Raw genomic sequence first — 17,429 nt, forward strand, 5'->3', positions numbered from 1 at the left:
GGAAGGAAAGCCTAAGCATTATTAATATAACAGGGTTTTACTGTATCTCGGCAAAGCCTTCCCTTCAATTTTAGGGATACAGGAGTAAACTCTCCATCACTTAAGGAGAAAAATTTCACCTTTCCCTTGCTAAAATGTCTATTACATACTATAACTTGTACCAGATTAGTAATTCAAAGCGTGTTTAAATAGGATTAGAAATTGCATGTTTGTCATTGTTATTTGGTCATATTTCCTAGCCATGTGTAGTATTGATTCAACTTTATTACAGAATCTATTTGAAAGCACAGCTATGGATTTTTGATATTTGTTTAGTTTTGGGTAGGGAAAAATGGGTGAATGTGTTTAAGCAAAGCATTCTTCCATAGCTTTGTCTCACACAAAAATTAATCTTTCTAAAGCAGATGAAAATTAGCATTTTGGTTTGGTTCAGACTACTAATTTTCCAGTCATCTTGACAATGATGATGTGAGACTCAACTTTGTGTTTTGTACCTTTATAAAATGTTCATCCTGCTCCTGGGATAAGTCAGTTGTCGCCTTGCTTCTATTCCACCTCCAGAAACAGTTCAGTAGGAAGGAAACTGATTCTCTTTGGTCTGGTATGTCTCAAATTGTTGAATGAAATGTTTTTCATCTCCTGTTATTTATTTATTAACAGCCTCATACTCATCTTTGCTTGGGAATTCTAAGAAACAAAAAAATGTGGCTCTGGAAAATTTAGTCTTGATGCAAAATGGCATCTGATTGTATCCAAACATAGATGAAAACTTGCTCCTTTATCCCAGGAACTTTCATGCAATATTTAGTAATGATATCTTAACAACAACAAATTTCCAAAATATAAAGCAGATTTGTTTGTTTATTCCTCCAATCTGTAGAACATCCATCATGCCATTGTGCTCCCAGGGTGGTTTCTAAAAATACACAAGCTGTAATAATACTTAAAATTATTTAGACGAATCCTATTTTTTTAGTGCTTTGCAGTGCATTTCCCCAGAAGATAAAATGCACATTTTTGTGCACACTTGTTGCACACTACTTTGCAAATTCCAGAGATGTGTGAAATCTGATCAGGTGCTGAGTTCCAATCTGCAAGCAACTTTGGAACTGTTAAATTAGATCAGTCGGTTGCAAAAAGTACAGACGATGAATCGTCCTTCCTTTCCTATCCCTAGCAAAGACTTGAGCAGTCTTGGACTCCAGGGATAGAAAAGAAAAGAACTTAAAATAAGTGTTGGAACTGTGTTGCAAACAGAGCACACAGTTGGTGCCCCTCTGTGAAAAGAAGGCTTTTTGATCCAAGGGAGCGGAAGAGAGATTGAGTCAATCTTTGCCAGTACACCTTCCCCTATGCAACCCCCCCAGGGCCACCTCCTAAGCTATTCTGAAGGTTTCTCTACCCTCTATCACAGATTGCACCCCTACCAACAACAAGCGATGGGTAGCAGCTAATCTTTTTGTTGCAATCTTCCTGCTTTCCTTTTCCACTGCTCCCCCATAAAGGGAGAGGAGAAAGAGGGAGACACAAGATCTACCCACCTTGGAAGAATGGCAGATGAAGGTGATAGACTACATGGGACTGGCAGAAATGACTGGCAGAATCCGAGACCAGGGAAGAGAGACGGCGGAAGAAGATTGGAAGAAATTTAAGGACTATCTTAGGAAATATTGCAAAATTAATGAATGCTAGAATGATGTTGGTTTAGAAATTAAGTGGTTTTCAGCTGTAATGATTAAGTAAAAAGAAAAGAAAGGATAAAAAAGAATTAAATGGAAATTAAGGGAGAGGATTTGTTGAATTAATAATGAAATTGGAATACAGAAAGGGGAGGTATGAGGAGGTTGGGGAAGTAAGTTATAAGAAAATAAGGGAACGAAACCTTGTTTGTTTTTAAATTGTTTTTAGTTTTGTATTTTGTCTTTTTTATATATGTTATTTTTCTGTGTTTGTGGTTTGTTTTTGCTATTGTTCTTTTTTCTTTGTTTTTGTATAATTTTTTTTTAAAAAAAAAACTTCAATAAATATCTTTATATTAAAAAAAAGGAGAGGAGAAAAAGTGGACAATCTCTGGAGGAAGTAGGACTCACCTACCACTTATTGTAATAGCTGGCCTTGACACCAGACTTCTGGATGGGATGGACAGGTTAAATGGGGCAAAATGTTGGTTCAATGTGAGTAATTTTTTTTTAAATTGGGGTGGGGGGGGCAGGGCGGTTGAGTTTCTGTTAATGTTGCTCACTAGCATTTATGTGGCTAGTATGTATGTTAGCTTATACAAAATATTAATGTATTATATGGTTTCCCTTCTCTCTCTCCCCCCCCCATGGTATTATGTACTAAAGGTACATAATGTGGGTGGTGCTGTGGTCTAAACCACTGAGCCTCTTGGGCTTGCCAATCAGAAGGTTGGCGGTTCGAATCCCTGTGACGGAGTGAGCTCCCGTTGCTCTGTCCCAGCTCCTGCCAACCTAGAAGTTTGAAAGCACGCCAGCGGAAGTAGATAAATAGGTACCGCTGCGGCGGGAAGGTAAACAGTGTTTCTGTGCACTCTGGTTTCCATCATGGTGTCCCGTTGCGCCAGAAGTGGTTTAGCCCTGCTGGCCACATGACCTGGAAAGCTGTCTGTGGACATCTCGGCCTAAAGGCAAGATGAGCGCCACAACCCCATAGTCGCCTTTGACTGGACTTAACCTTCAGGTGATAAGCAACTAATAAGTTTAATAAAGAATAATAAAGAATACAGACACAGCTATTCTAAAACATTGAGCAAGTCCAAAAGCCGCTCACAAAAATTTCCTCAGTAGTATAACAGTTGAGGAGGGCCCTGATGCATGCTGCACCACCAATAATCTGACAAGTACAGAGCTTTTGAACTGATTCAAGGTGATGTTTCTCATTCACACATGCAAATTCTCACACTTGATTTTCCTGCCATCCATTAATCAAAACATTCTGTGTGAATGTGCCCTAACAGCCTGATCCCAATGAGGTAAAAAGGGAATCAGATTTACTCCAAGGAAGTCTGCATAGAATTGCTGCCTGTAGATCTACTTAGCTGTTCCAGCGGCTCCGACGCATAAAAATAGTGTGATTCTTTAAAAGTCAATAAGACACTCTCCTTTATTTAAGAAGTGAGAAATATTTTTCAACGGCAGAATGCTTCAAACAATTCTACCTATTAAAAAGCCATTAAACCCGGGGAGGCACAGAAGCATATCCACAACAGCTGTTCTGAGGAAATACTTTGTATTACGAACTATTATTGGAAACTGAAGGTCAAGTAGAACAACACTGTTCACATGAAGTTGTTTTCCTTTTTGTTCCACCTCTCCCTCTCTCACACAAAATGAACAAGACTTTATTCTTTTAAAATGCATCAGATGAAGGGAACATCGGGGAATACACAGTTGAGGCAAAGTCAGTGTGACTATAATTTTGAGGATTGATGGCGGAATAGAAAACGACTTAACACAAAATCCATATAACACACTTCCCTATGGATATATATCATCTGAAAAATGGGGAAGGGGGGGTGAGATTCCCCCAGTATGAAGGGGACATGAAAATGAATGCTATCATTTAGTTTAGTTATATAACCTAATGGCTTAAAGTGTGAAGCCTGTGGGTTTGGCTAAGGAAGCACTTCTGATCATAATTCAGGAAGTCAGGTTGCTACCAGCTCCTTATAGGGAGGTTCAGCTGAAGTCTTCATTATACACGTTTAGGTGTTAGAATTCCTGCTCCATGAATGCAGTCATGGGATTTTTGTCTATCACATGATGGTTTATGTTTTGACTCCACAGAGTGGGAAGTGACGGACACAGGATGTTTGTGTTACTGTGTTCCGTGAAGTGGGACTATTGTCCTTTGTTCTTTTTCTCTTTGCTGTCTGATGCTAGAGAGAGAGGGAGCCATGTTGCAGTGCTCCGTGTGTGTTTATATGTAAATAAAGTAGATTAGCCAAAATGCTGAGTTGCTGAGGTCTGTCATGCGAACTGCGCAGACTCTGCGGATCCCTAAGTGTGCCGGTGTCTGTTGGCATCAGTCACTGTGTTGTTCAGTTGTTCAGGCAGAAGAAAGCTTTTGAAGCTCCCGAACAAATGACCAGGAGGGAGAAAACATGCCAGTCGTGTATGTGTCTCTACCAGGGTCCTATTCGAGTGTAGGACGAGCTCCTGACATTAGGCACCTGGCAAAGGTCTTCCTCTTTAACCAGGTCTTTGGCTGATTGACACCTAGTGCCATTTTAAAATGTGTTGGGGGGGGGGGGAGGTTACTTGGGGTTTTTTTTGTTTTCCATTTCATTTATTTATTATTATGCATTTTGTGTTTTTATATTGTGGTTTTTGGTTTTAACTGCCCTGAGACCTGTGGGTATACGGCGGTATACAAATAATAATAATAATAATAATAATAATAATAATAATAATAATAATAATAAAAATCACACACCCCCCCTCTAAGCCCAGTATGGATTTCATTGCATCAAGGCATTTCCCCCCTCCTTCTCACTGATTGTATGGCAATGGTGATCTTGGGTGTTGCACTGGGCCAAAAACGTAGCCTCCAATTTCTCTCATGAAAGAGGATTCTGTTTTTCTGACAGACTCACATGGCAGTTTAGAATTTCCTTACAATTCTGTGAGTCACAAGGGCTGTCCCAGAACACTAAAGGTCTCATGGCTCTAAAACTGTTGAAATGGCAGGAACATGGGAAAGAGGTGATGCATTGGTGAGACTCCCTATCTGCCTCTCCTTCTCTATCCTGTAATGGCAGAGCTTGTAATTGGTTGATCCTCCTTTAGCGATAAGGACCTGGTAGTTTGAGGGCTACCTGACCTGGGCAGTTTCTTAGGCCTGCTATTTCAGCTATGGCAGAAGGTCTTAGAGGCTCCTCTGAATTTTTATTAAAATGTTTCCCATTGTTGGTGTCTGTTCTTGGGCCAATAAACTGTTCATCCTCTATGCCTTCCTGTCCACTGATACCTCTTCCTGAAAATCCCCACTGCTTTCATTTATCCTTGGGGAGGCATCAGCTCAGAGTTTTGTAGGGGTTGATCTCAGAGGGACTACATTTGCCTTGCAGGCATGTGTTTATCCACGTTTAAATGCATCACCCATCCCAAAGACTCAGGTGGGCTTTTTCTGCTCCGCTTCCTCACATTGTTGCTTTCCTGAATTAATTTCTGAATCTTATATCCAGGCTGGAATGAGAAGAACAAGAGGAGAAGGTAGAAAGAACACCCACCCCCCAAAATAACCCCGCACTTACTCTGGGCTTTAATGTATGTTATATGTAAAATAACTGGACTTGTTCTGCACTACATCCAAGTTATCAGTTATGACCACCGAAGCATGAGGTAGCTGCTGAGCGTCAAAATCCCTTTCCATGCTTGCATGTGTTCGCATTGACAGCTTGGCACCTAACAAAAGACAAGTAGGCAAGCTTCAAATTAGACCATTTGTTCCCCTTTATTAACGAAGCAAAATAAAAGCCCCCCACTGGCAGGCTGCCTGTATAAGCTGTCCCTTCAGCACCACATAGCATAGGCATTAATTAAACCAGTGACTTCCCCCTACCCTCTCTCTGTAATAAGATGCAATGATGCAAGTTAAAGTGAATTTTCTATAAAGCTGACCCTCGCCCTGGTATTTCTAAGACATTGCGATTTGCATTATCGATTTTGTTAAATGAAGAGAGGGAGAAAAAGTTAGCTACTTGTGGTCACCTTGACTAAATGTCAAAGTCCTTAGAATGCCACTGACAAGAGAGGGAGAGTGTTTATTTTCGAATTCTGCATGCATTCAAGCTAAATGAAACCACTGGGATCAAAACAAAGTCCCAGATCATATTGCATTGTGATGCTAGTATATTTTTAAAACCTTCGTTTACTGTGGACATACCAATTATGTACACCAGAAGTTACTTTTTGCAGTTGTTTCTCTTTCCCCAGCAAACTGCAAAATTATATTTCTGTCAGCATATTCATAGCAGCTGCTTCATACAACAATTCACAGGATAGTTTGAGGAAGCCATGACAACATACTGGTGTTTGTTGAATTTCTCTCTTGCCTCCTTCCAAGCAGCTCAGGGCAGAATACATGGTTGTTTCACAGAAACCTTGTGCAGTAAGTTAGGCTGAGAGACTGTGATGGCCCAGAAAGTTTTATGTCTGAGTCAGGATTTGAACCCAGATCTCCATAGTCCTAGGCCAGCACTCTGTGCCATTAGCCTTTAGCAAAGATAGGCAATGTAGTGCTGTTTAGATACTGCTGGACTACAACTCCCATCTTCTCTAACCATTGTCCATACTGGTTAGGGCCAAAGGACCTTGATTTTAGTTTTATTCCTCTTTGAACTGACACACCCTATGCTGTAAATGTGTTGTTCTACATGTAAAAGGGGCGCGGGTGGCGCTGTGGTCTAAATCACTGAGCCTCTTGGGCTTGCCAATCAGAAGGTCAGCGGTTCAAATCCCCATGACAGGTTGAGCTCCTGCCTACCTAGCAGTTTGAAAGCACGCCAGTGCAAGTAGATAAATAGGTACCGCTGCGGCAGGAAGGTAAACGGTGTTTCCATGCACGCTGGTTTCCGCCACAGTGTTCTGTTGTGCCAGAAGCGGATTAGTCATGCTGGCCACATGACCTGGAAAGCTGTCTGTGGCCAAACGCTGGCTCCCTCAGCCGAAAAGTGAGATGAGTGCCGCAACCCCAAAGTTGCCTTTGACTGAACTTAACAATTCAGGGGTCCTTTATCTTTCTTTTTTACCACTTCCTAGAACAAATGCAGATTGTGCACAGCTGTATGTAAGGGGAAAAAATGTGGTGTGAGCTTCTGCTCATGTGTCAGTCCCACATGATTAGGACACCAGTCACTTTAGGTGTCCCCCATCCTTTGACTATCCAGCACAGGAGCAGGAGATCACAGACTGAAGTTTCCTTATAGGCAAGCGTGGACAATGCATAGTGGAATCCACACAGGAAGTGGAGCTGGCACCAGGCGTGGCCCTAAAAACATGGCATCAAAGCCACCCACCCCAGTCAACACCCAGTTGCCCTATATATGGATAAGACATGAACAACTTTCAGTCCTGAGATTGTAATCTGTTTTTTAGTTTTTAATTGTTGTGGCAACATTTCAAAAAGATGTAAACTACCCAAATGACATGCTAATTACAAATAGATTTTGTAAGTGACTGCTATGTACTGAGTTGAATAGGATCCAAAATGCAGCAGTCTGATTGGTCCTAGAACAATAGGATTCAGAATGCATCAGTCTGATTGGCCCTAGAACAATAGGATCCAGAATGCAGCAATCTGATTAGTCCACAGGAGCCACCCAATCCTGCTCTAGGTGGAAGTGAATCCACTACCTAATTGGCCTACAGGAGAATCCTGGAATTAGCCAATCACGTGGGGCCCATTGTTTAAATAAAGTATATAAAGCAGACATTCTGGGGAAACTTCCATTCTCACCACTATGAGCTGAATAAAGAGCATGAAATCCACTCTTGAATCTGAGTATATTTCAGTGACAGACGGGATACTTCTTGTAAACATCCTTCCCCCTTTCCCCAGTGAAAACTGCCCATTTCTTTTGGCAATCGGAAGGCCTCAAAAATGACATTTCTAGTCTGTGTTGTGCAGAGATGGGTTGAGAAGAGAAGGATTGCCTCCTCATTGCCTCAGCAGTGGGGATGCATATATTGACCATAAGAGGAAGGCAAGCGAAGTCATTTGAGAATGAAGCAAGAAGAAAAAGAAGAAAACATAAATTAATTAAAATGAACCCCATAAAACTATCAAAGATGGGAGAGCCTCCTTGATGCTGCTAAAATATGAAATAATACAAGTGGCTTGAGCTCATCAAACCAGTCTGTCCAAAAATTCAAAATTTGTTTCAGCTTGTTTGAAGCTTTCCTACCACAGCCAGTCTTATTCCGTTATGTGTGTGTAGACAGCACCCACCTTAATTCTAATCTCAAAAAGGCTTTTTGAGTTTAGCAAAGTCATATCAGCTTCGTGCTGCAGTAAGAACAATTGCTTTGGGGAGGCCTTTGCCTGCTACAGATGTGCTATTGCTTAGTGACTCAAAGAGGATCAAACCAGCTCCAAGAGAATCACGGAGGGAATACATCATCTGATATGTGAAGTGTTTACAATAAGCTGAGCAGCAGGGAAGTGACCTATTACCAAGCATCTAAAACAGAATGTTGACTTATTTGTTCCTTCGCATCTGTCCCTTGAGGTAGCACCTAAATCCTACTGTTATTTATTTAGGAAGTTTTTCTTTCTGCGTCAGGCGGAGGCTTTCTTTCTCTTCAGTTTGGTTCCAGCTGTGACAACTTTCATGGAGAAACTAATTCAACTCCTAGTGGGCGTATGATCCTGTAGTATGTCTGCAGGTGGTTGTGTTACAAAGGCAAAGACAAAACCAACTCAGAGCTGGTTTGCAGCTCAATCATGAACACATTTTCTTTCCTGCAATGCACGCAGGAAAACAACGGATAGATAACATGCCCCTTGTGTGAAAATAGTATGACGTCTGGTTTGCTACAATGCCTCACCTGTTGGGAAGCTCCTCTGCTATCATTTCAAATGGCCAGCCGTACTTATTCAGTATGTTTCAACAGAAAAAGGGATGGCATGGTGTGACAGCATGGGGTGCAGCTTGAACCATGAGGGGAAAGTAAGGCAACAACAACAGCAACAACTAAACAACAATTCTTGCCACTGCAACCAAGCAGAGATCTCCTCCCCATCCTTGGTTGCCTCCACTACAAAGCACGCTGAACTTTTGGACATTTACTGGCTCCTTGTATTGGATTGAGTGGCAGAGCACCTAGGTGTGAGGTGAGTCACAATGGCTCAGACCATCACTCCCCCTCCCCCAAAAAACCCCAATCTGTATTTTTACTTTTTAGCAAGGCAACAAGTTAAACCATTTTTAAGCAGGGGAGGCTTTGCAGTTTGATTCATTACCCATTAGAACAAATAACACCTACACGTTTTCTAGACTATTTCCCTAACCCTGGGAACGACTTTGTAGCTGATTAATTCATCTACCAAACGAAGCATCCCACTGATGCAAACTGCCAGCTGACTCCCCCCCCCCCCCAATTCTTGGTTCACAGTGTAAAATACGGAGGTGATACAATAAGGTGCCCAACTTCTGACAGGTGTGCCCTGTTCCTTTTGGATTACTCTGTCAAGTACTGAAGGGGGAGGATGAGAGAAAATGTCAAATTCCCCTAGGGAAAAGCAGCATTAGCCTCAGGGCCATCTTAAGCATATGCGGTGCTGGGGTGCAAATATCCACCAGCGCCCCCCCCCCCAGGTTGCCCAAAGTTGTTGACCTTTATTTAGGCCGGGCCAGCGCGGCGTGCACAGCAACAGAGGAACCCAAGGTGGCAGCCGGGTGCTGGGGGGGGGGGAACAGAGCCCAGCACAACGACAGTCAAGGCTCATGTGAGCAGCGTATGCTGGGAGGGCCTCTTGACTGCCCGCCAATCCCAGGCATGCAGGAGGTCAGAGCTGCAGTGCTCCGCCAGGCTCTGTTCCACTTGGCAGCGGCTGTTGGCTCTCCCAATCCCTGAACTCCAAATCTTGGCCCCAGACTCTCAGCCTAGCACCCCTGAGAGCCCGGCGCCTGGGTGCCCCGCACCCCTAGCACCTATGAGTAAGATGGCCCTGGTTGGCCTCTTTAGATGCCTTCCATCTGCCAGCATCTTCATATTGTTCCAGTAGTTCTAGAACCCTGAGAACCTTGAGGAAGAAATAAATTGGGAGAGAAAAACCTTTCTTGACCTGTGACCTTTCTACCTTCCTCTTCTGATAGCTCTCCCTGCTCAGGGAAAGAGGTCTAGTCAGATTCTGAGTCAGTGCCAGACCTGTGAGAAAGGAGTGTGCTCCCCCCCCCCCGTTGCCAAGAGACAGAAAGTGATGGTGACTATGAGGTCACTTCATTTTCCTTCTTTGAAAAAGGTTCAAGAGCCAGATAATTCCTCATTATGATGTAATTCTGAAAGAGGGTGAGACCAATGCTTTTGTGTCCTATGAATTTGCCACTGCAGATTGTTTAGCAGTGACTTACTCATATTACATTTCTTATATCTTTTCCTCTCATGATGTCATTGGGGTAGCCCTTTTACAATGGTTTTCCTGGTCTATTCCATTTCTGGTCCATGGCAGGAACTTTATATAGACTCCCTCTCCTAGGGACATAAAGTTCAGAAGAAATGTGCCCCCAAGCAAGGAACCATAGGAGCCAACTCCTAGAGGCCATGTGGGATTTGGCCCCCCACGGTAAAATATTTGAGGGGGCCGGGCCCCCACAAAGTTGATGGGCATTCCCATTCAAATGGTGTGTGTGTGCACTGTATCATGTGACCAGTTCTGTGGGGCAGGTCTTATCTGGGCCCCCACCATATTTTTTTCAAGTTGGCACTGCAAGGAACTGACATGACTCACTGCCTAAGGGGAGAGAGCTTGTCTACACAGGGTTTCTGACTCTGTTGTGGCTGCAAAAGGCAAGATGCATTGGTGAGGCACTATTGGTGGGACAGAGCTGGCCCTGTGGTGGCAAAGATGCTTTCCTGACTTGGTGTCCTTCAGACCTTGTCTCTACTCCCAGTCCAAAATTGGGTGGGGAGAAGAAGACTCAGCTCTGCTGTGGCAGACCTGAAGTGTGTCCAACTGTTTGGGCTAGCTTTTTCCTCCACAAGGTAAGGAAGAGCTCCAGTCCAGGGGTTTGCTGGGAAGCACTTGATGTTCCTGAGGCATGGGCATGCTGCTCTTCCTTATGGAGTCTGTCTGCTTGTCCCAGGTAACCAGGGACGTCTTTACCATTGGGCATAGTGGCATGGTGAGCCAGGGAACCAAGCAGTGCAGGGCGCCAGGGGGAGAGTCCAGGGAGGTGAGAGTCCAGGGAGGTAAGTGAGGCGGAGTGGGGGCTTGGTGCTTGTGCACCTCAAACACCCGTTGGAGGTGGGAAGGCTCTGGATGCTTTCCCACAGTCCGGAGCTCTCTCCGCTGGCTCCGCAACACACCACCTCCTTGGCTGCGTGGTGTGTGCTTGCATCCCAAGCCCTGCGCATAATAAACATGACTCTACCACTGCTCCCCGTCCACTCTACCTCAAAAGATCCCCGCGCTCAAGGCTACACGCTGCAACTGCTGCCCCCAGTGCCCCTCCCTCCTTCCCCTGCTTCTCCACCACCTTACACGGAGCCTGCCTCTTCCTGTTACCCCCACCACCTCTACACTCCTTCACACAAACCAAATTTCCTTCCCCTGCCCGATCCCCTCCCAGTCACGCTCTCTCCTCCCCCCCCTTCCTCCCCAAGCAAGGATGGCAAGACTGCGGCTGAGTGAGCGCACTACTGTGCTGCGGCGACGCAGACGGCCCAGCTTGCTTCGCCTGTCCCTGCCTGGACAAGACCCCCGTGCCGTCCCCATCGTGCCCGCCTGCCCCGCCCCACACCATGATTCTGCCAATGCGGGAGCAGCATGGGGCAGCAGTGAGAGAGGGCGGGATTCCACCCCCTTAAAACAGGTCGACAACTCTGGGAAACGGAGGAAGGGGACTGGAGGGATCTTTGCTCCATGGTGCCGGATATGCTTAAGATGGCCTGCAGCTAACCCTAGTTTGTTCAATTCAGCAGTGTTGGGGGGGGGGGTGGAAATCTAAGCTGAGAAGCCTAAAACAATGCTCTTGTTTCTTAGCCCCAAACCAGGTTAGAATTGTTCCATTCCCTAGTTAGGAAAAGGAGAAGAGGGAAAGCAAACAGCAGGAAACCAAAAAGCAGGGAGAAATAACCTTGGCATCAACAGCTTGAGGATCTGCTAACTGCAAGCCAGACAGGTCCTGCCTGAGGCTGCCAGTCCTGTCTGTCCACCAGAGGAAGTTCTTCCAAAAGTAGAAGCTTACAATCTAAATTTTGACAGGTGGAGACCAACTGGGGGGAAATGGAAAGGGTAGAAAGGGTACAAATTAAAGTTTGGGTTTGAAACGAGATTAAGGCAAAGGCTTCAGTGGAAGAGGTGACATGGAGTTATGGTTTGAGGGAAAGAGTGGAGTGGGACCAGGTGGGTGTTTACCATAATTCCATCATAATAGGTGGAACAGGCAAAGTACTATAAGAAAAAAAACAATTGCCATAACCAGGTTATATTACATAAGGGTAAAGGCAAAACCACAAATGTCTTTAATATAATTCTATTAATTTACGCACTGGAGATTGCAAAGAACAAAATTGACCAGAAAGCTCAGGAACCAAGAAGACCAAAACTTTAGCAAAGAAGGGGGGGGGGGATTATAGTTTATCTTGCAGATGAAAACTTTAGCAGGATTGCAATAATGCTAGTAATATAGCAAGTACTATGGAGATAATGGAGTGATATAAAAAATGGACTATTGAATAATATGCAGTTGAAAATGTTAACTATAGGACCCATGGAGGGGAAGGTGGGAAGTCCAGAGATTAGGAGGAATCTACAAATATTATAATTTCAGACTTGTAAAATCAAATAAAAATATATATATATTTTTTTAAAAAAAGAAAGATTGCAAAGCACTTGCAAACATCTCTGAATATATTAAGGACTTTCTTTCCCCTTCTTTTTCTTCAGCAGGAAGAACTGGCCTGGCTCACACTGCCTTGTGTATGCTAAACCCTGGCTTTGGTCCACATAAAAGCTGGAAAAGAGCTTGCATAATGTCCCAGGGTACCATATCCCAGGAAATAAACCATATTCAGAGGAGGACATTCATAATTCAGGGTGTGAAAACCTGGCAGCTGCAAGAGGCTAACTTTGTGCAACACAAAGATTGCTTGGACAGCCTGGGAGGCTGGTGGGCTTGATGTCAATGCTATTGTTTTTATCTATCCAGATGCAGATTCAAGAACACAATATACATCTGCTTTCCCAACCAACAAGGGGAGGGGGCTGATAATGGAAAGAAGACTACTACTTATGTTAAAGAATGGTTCAATTCAGGCAGATAGGAAAATGTGAATAGCCTGTACATGGAGGAAGTATTCCGGAATCGGCAACCTGAAATTGTCCCGCTGAAGGCATTTATTCAAATTCCCTTTGAGAGGTTGTTGTTTTGCTTTCTTTCATGACGGCTATGCCATTTCCTTCCAAGTTTAGAAAGATCTATTTGGGGTCACAGCCTATGGGGATTTAGGTTGGTCTTTTCAATAAGCAGGGGAAGGACAAAGTGTCAATAATAATAATAATTTTTATTTATACCCCGGCCTCCCCAGCTGAGGCCGGGCTCAGGGCGGCTAACAACCAATAATAAAAACAAGTTGAATGAGTACAACGTAAAAACAAGGTTAAAATACAACATTTAAACATTAAAAACATTAAAATGCAGCCTCATCACAGGAGGAGAAAGGAAAAAAAGAAAGGGGGGAGGGAATCAAATTGACTCCATGCCAAAGGCCAGGCAGAACAATTCTGTCTTACAGGCTCTGCGGAAAGAAATCAGATCCTGCAGGGCCCTGGTCTCATGAGACAGAGTGTTCCACCAGGTCGGAGCCAGTGTTGAAAAAGCCCTGGCTCTGGTTGAGGCTAATCTAACTTCCTTAGGTCCTGGGACCACTAGGGTGTTGCTATTTATGGCCCTTAAAGGTCTTCCCTGGGGCATACCGGGAGAGGCGGTCCCGTAGGTACGAGGGTCCTAGACCGTGAAGGGCTCTAAAGGTCAAAAGCAGACCTTTAATCTGACCCTGTACTCCACCAGGAGCCAGTGCAGCTGGAAAAGCACTGTGTGAATATGCTCCCATGGCAGAGACCCCGTGAGGAGCCTCGCTGCAGCATTCTGCACCCGCAGGAGTTTCTGAGACAGCTTTAAGGGCAGCCCCGCATAGAGCGAATTACAGTAGTCAAGTCTGGAGGTGACCGTCGCATGGATCACTGTGGCCAGGTCGGGGCGGGAAAGGTAAGGGACCAACTGCTTGATGTGGCGAAGGTGGAAAAATGGCGCCTTGGCTGTTGCTGTAACCTGTGCCTCCATGGAAAGGGAGGCATCAAGGATTACACCCAAACTCTTAACGGAAGGCAATGACACTAATTGGGCCCTTCAAGAGAAGGGAGTTGGTCCCTCATCCCCACATCATCCTTACCCAGCCAGAGTACCTCTGTCTTTGAAGGATTTGGTTTCAATCGGCTCCCACGAAACCATCCAGCCACAGCTTCCAAGCATCTGGTCAGTGTGTCCAGGGCCGAGTTGGTGTGGCCATCCATCAGTAGATAGAGCTGAGTGTCGTCAGCATATTGATGACAGCCCAGCCTAAAGCTCTGGACAATCTGGGCAAGGGGGCGCATAAAGATGTTAAAAAGCATCGGGGAGAGGATTGCGCCCAGAGGCACTCCACACACCAAGGAGTGGCGCGACAACATTGTCCATAAGCAAACAGCCTTCCTTTCAGCATGGCCAGAGAGAAAACATTCCACTGAAGCAAATGGCACTGTGTATGTGAAACATTTAGGCAGCCGTAACAAATCATCATACCATTACCACAATTAGACTAGAGACAAATTAGTGTTGTTGATTATCCAGAGAGCTGGAGATGGCCTGAAAGAGCATAGCTGTCTGCTGTGTTGCACAAGACACACTCATATATTTATTTCGCAGAATCACAGCATTCAAAGGGATCTACATGAGTCCAACCGTCCAGGCAAGACGTGCAATGCAAAATGAAACTACAGAATCCCTGATGGAAGGCCATCTACCCTCTTCTCAAACTCCTCCAGTGAAAGAGACCTCACCAGAGGCTTTTCTGAGCCACTGTTCCATCATGTAGGATGTGAAACACAGGAGCAGTCAATTACAACATTCCTAGAGTGTATATGTTTAGACATGGGGAGGGATGTCTGTCCGGCCAGCAGGTAAACTTCCTGGGACAGACTTCCTTCACATGTGACTAGAGGTGGGCGTGGTCTCACCTGTGCAGGTAATGATAAAAAAAGCACAGGGCAGGGGCAGCCATCTCTCTCTTACTCCCAGCCAAGAGAGGAGAAAGGGACTATCTTCTTATAAGATAGAATCCAAATGTATATTACTTCACTAAGTTTAAGTCTGCCTTCTGGGATCTGATGCGAACAGAATGTAAGTAAACTCTTTTTATACTTTTGTAAAGGACTGTGTTGTGTCTTCTATTTTAAGAGGGAATAAAGGGGAAATTACCAGAGTGATTATTATAGAGGCTTAAGCAAGCCTGAGCACACGCAGCCGTTGCAAACTTAAATAAAGGGGAATGTTTTATTCTGCTGATATTGGGAACTTGTTAGTACAAGTTGGATAAGGATATAATCAGTCAATATATCCTCTCCTGCATCCCTGAACATTCCCACACATCGCTCCAACAGTAAGGACATTTCTCCTACTGTTTGGCCAAAACCTGCTTCCTTAATATTTCCATGTATAGTGTCTGCCTTCCAAAAGCAGAATGGATGAAGCCATGACCAAAGCAACTTGCATCATATGCTGGATCATGCAGTGCTGAACAAGTAAAAAGGTTTTCACCTGATTCCAAAATGACATCTAACCAGATGCAGGTGAGCATAGGCGAGGAGGCTAATCCATCAACTGGGCACCATGACTGAAAATGCCATCTGCTGGACATAAACTAACCTAAAATGGCAGAAGGTCAGGTAGGAGGACCTCATGTGATGGCTGCAGAGCTCAGAAAGCAAGCTTATGGTGTTCCCTCCTGCTGTTGTTGCCGGCAAACAGATTTTGAATGATTATCAAGTTCACTGAAAACTCGGCAAAAATGCTTTGAGCAGAGATTGTAGCAGGACAGAAGGAATGAGTATATATACCATGGCCAATTTATTTGCTAGATAACTTTAAAACTTAGTCTGTGGGGGGTGAGGGTGATTTTACTCTAATCCAGTGGTTCCCAACCTTTTTTTGGCCATGACCCACCTAAACACCTTTAAAAACCTGGTGCCCCCCATATGACACATAATTCTTATTATTCAAAAAGTGAACTATTCACATGGATGAAGCCTTAAAGGCCATTAACGTGGTCTAAACAAGCTTCCAAATTGCCCCCCCTTAAAAATCAAATTGCCCCCCGTGGGGTGTGTGCCCCACATTGGGAACCATGGCTCTAATCAAATATTTAGGCTACCCATGCACAACAATTAGTGTAATTGACCAATTTGTATATGTGTGTCAGGCAGCAGAGGAAGCAACCCCCACGACATGTTGCCAGGAACGGGTAAGACAAGGAAAAGTCCTTACCATCTGCTTTTATTCAATATTTTCAGAGAGAGGCTTGGAATGAATGCAGCCTCTTGGAATAATGGTGTTGTCTTGAGTAACTCTCCATCCCCCTTTCCCCCCACTTCCTCATTCATCACCTTCTCCCCTATAGGTGGCACTGAGGGCCCTTTGCTTCTTAGCCCTTTGCTCTACTACTTTCAGGGCTCCCTGGATTCTGGGAGAGGGGGGAGGGTGTCTGGAATGCTTTCTAAAAACACTGTGTCCATTAGCTGTTTCTCTCCTGGTGCTTCCTCCTCCTCCTCCTCTCCCATTATTTCCCAGCTTTTCCCCTCATCTGCCTCTGAGCTGTGATCTCCCTCAAACCCCTATTGTCATTCTGAACTGTCTTCTTCTTCTCTGGAAGGGTCAAGCTGGGGAAGCAGTCTCCACCATTCCTCCTCTGCCCAGTCCCTGACAATGTGTGTAGTGTAGTGGTAAAGAGCGATAGCCAGCATGACTAAGCCGCTTCTGGTGAACCAGAGCAGCACACGGAAATGCTGTTTACCCTCCCGTGGAGCGGTACCTATTTATCTACTTGCACTTCGACGTGTTTTTGAACTGCTAGGTTGGCAGGAGCTGGGACCGAGCAACGGGAGCTCACCCTGTCACGGGGATTCGAACCACCAACCTTTTGATCAGCCAGCCCTAGGCTCTGTGGTTTAACCCAAATCCAAACTCCTCTTCTTCTCTTCTTCATTCATAATTTTATTGAAACAATAACTATTCTGAGAATACCATTAGAGTTGCATAAGAATTAGGATTGATGTGCGGCTGCTGGGAAGGAGGAAGGGGCAGCATAAGTTTCAGAATGGGAAATGAGAGAAAGCACAGAGGAGGCTATGGGTCAATGTGCCCAGATGTATTTCTCTCATCGTGCCTTTTTTGCAATCCTCCAGTGCTTCTTAGAGCCATGCAAATATATCTAGATGAAATAGTATGGGATACAGACAAGTTATTTCTCACATCTATTGGGAACAACATTAATGTTAACAAAATTGCTTCATTAACTGGAAGCACTTCGCAGGTTGAAACTGCTATATCAGAAGACTAAAGATTTTTGACATTACAGCTTACTGAAGATATGGAGCAAATGGAATAGGAAAAGATTTAGAAGTATTATGTTCTGCAAATAACCTGATCA

General features: G+C 44.4%; 2 long non-coding RNA genes across 2 annotated transcripts in view; one reads left to right on the top strand and one right to left on the bottom strand.

The window, feature by feature from the left end:
* Positions 1-12,766, top strand: part of LOC309371894 — a 30,623-nt gene extending 17,857 nt beyond the window's left edge. The window contains exons 3-4 of the long non-coding RNA XR_014169322.1: positions 8,637-8,856; positions 12,634-12,766. This is a non-coding gene — a long non-coding RNA (uncharacterized lncRNA). The remainder of the gene's footprint in view (positions 1-8,636; positions 8,857-12,633) is intronic.
* Positions 833-9,920, bottom strand: LOC309371896. The gene is made up of 3 exons (XR_014169324.1): positions 9,811-9,920; positions 5,276-5,426; positions 833-916 (listed from the first exon to the last, which is right to left on the bottom strand). It is a non-coding gene; the product is annotated as an uncharacterized lncRNA (long non-coding RNA).
* Positions 12,767-17,429: the final 4,663 nt, after the last annotated feature.

This window comes from Podarcis melisellensis, assembly GCF_964234715.1.
Source record: "Podarcis melisellensis genome assembly, chromosome: 6".
In the NCBI taxonomy this organism is placed as follows: Eukaryota; Metazoa; Chordata; class Lepidosauria; order Squamata; family Lacertidae; genus Podarcis; species Podarcis melisellensis.